At 32.9% G+C, this 1,975-nt stretch overlaps 1 pseudogene; it reads left to right on the top strand.

Moving 5' to 3' along the window:
- The window catches only part of LOC105173721, a 736-nt pseudogene continuing 448 nt past the window's right edge, over positions 1,688 to 1,975 (top strand).

Genomic DNA, 1,975 nt, shown 5'->3' with positions numbered 1-1,975 from the left:
TTGTGAGTGACAAGAGATTTACGATTGAAATCCAAGGGCCTACATGTCTTGATCACCTCATGTAGGTCAAATCATGTCCTTAAATTATGATGATTTAAAATTTATCTAAATTAATAAATAAAATATATAATCCATCAACAAAGATTACAAGAAACAAAAGAATATCACTGACAACAAGGCAAGTGATAAAATTGAAGTTGTCTCATAATTTTATGCATTAAGTGACAAATATCTTTTTGCTGTCATAATAATGACTTTTACGATTTTAATAACAATAAGGCTTGTGTAAATTTAATTTATCACTATATGATGTGGGGTAATCTCCTTAAAACTCGTACGTAAATTGGCTAAATGCTTCCAACACTTTTAGTTGGGGAAAAATGCAAGTAGCTCCTTTGTGATATCGCAAATGAGCAAATCATCCCTTTGTGAAAAATAAATAGTGATTTATTTTTCTATATTTTTTAAAATACAAAACTTTACTTCCCTATATTTTTTAAAATAAAGCAATTTACCTCCCTATATAAGGAGGTAAATTGCTTCATTTTAAAAAGTATAGGAGGGTAAATTGCTATATTTTTTTTCATAGAGGGTAATATGCTCATTTTCAATATTATATGAGAATAAATGATTATTCATCCTTTTTAGTAATCACAAAATATGTCAAAGATTCGTATTATTTTTTATATAGACATTCCATTTCGATTTAGATATGAATATGCATGAACTTATAGTGATCATACAATCATTTATGGACATATAGTTCACATAAAATCGTGTAGTTAGAAAAATTTATGATTATTATCAGTCTTCCATGCCCTAGATGCACTTTTGCTATCCAGGTATTTCTTGCCATAATTTTAATTTTTTATTCTCTAAGAGCGTTCTAATTTAAGTATCAAGAACTATTATTGGGTCTTTCCAAGCATACCTAATTAAACCGACGTGATGTAAACAAATTTAAGGATAAGCACATCACTATCAATAATTACGCACAAAAAAAATATTATATAAATGTATTACTATGCCGACACAATTTTTATTACTATTGAATATTTAAATAGTGATAATTATATTTATATTCCTTTATATATGGTTTATTTACACAAAATATCTCTATTTTTTGCGTAATTATAGAAATAATTCCCAGCAGTCAAGAAATTAGGCTACTTTACACAATAAAGTTGACTCTTTTAAAGGCTGTACGTATAATTTTTTCAAATTTATGAATTATGTGTAAATAATGTTGAAATTTTAATGAATATATTTATATTTTTTAAAAAAAATGAGTAATTTGTATAAATATAGCATAGATAGAAGGATGAAAATGTAACCATCCTTATTAAATATTGCATCAAAACATCAAACATTGTGTCGCATAATACTTTATTTAATATTAGCATTTATTATGTTGTTTTTTTGTTGTAGTGAAAATGAATACAAGTGGTGTCGAATTCTTGAAGTTTGATTGGTTAATGGGAGAGTTGGAAGGCAAATTGGTGGAAAGCCGCATATGGTTTTGCTCCAACCAGACCAGAACAAACCAAATGGGTCCAAAGGCTCCGACCTGTTCACAACGGGCCCCGCCCGTTCGACTCATTTAATGTAACAGTAACCCGTTTCCTTCTCTTTCACAGTTTTACTCCGACCCGCACCCGCTCCACCCCTTTATATACCGAACCTTCCTCCCCATTTCTCAAACCCCAAAGCAAAACCCCCAAAGGAAAAATATACTGTCACCCAAACACGTCCTTAAGAAAACACTCTCTCCATCCACACGCAATGGCCAAAGGAGGCAAGCTAACCAAGATCAAGTCTGTTCTCAAGAAAATGCAGTCCTTCAAGCTCGGCCGAGCCACCGCCAGCCCCAGCTCCATCGCCGCCGCCAATAGTTCCTCCGATGATGACTCCTACGACCCCGCCTCAGCCGCCAAGGACCTCCACCCTGTCTACGTCGGGAAGTCACGGCGGCGCT

Source organism: Sesamum indicum, linkage group LG11, assembly GCF_000512975.1.
Source record: "Sesamum indicum cultivar Zhongzhi No. 13 linkage group LG11, S_indicum_v1.0, whole genome shotgun sequence".
NCBI classification, from domain to species: Eukaryota; Viridiplantae; Streptophyta; class Magnoliopsida; order Lamiales; family Pedaliaceae; genus Sesamum; species Sesamum indicum.
This window is presented reverse-complemented; position numbering and strand designations above follow the sequence as displayed.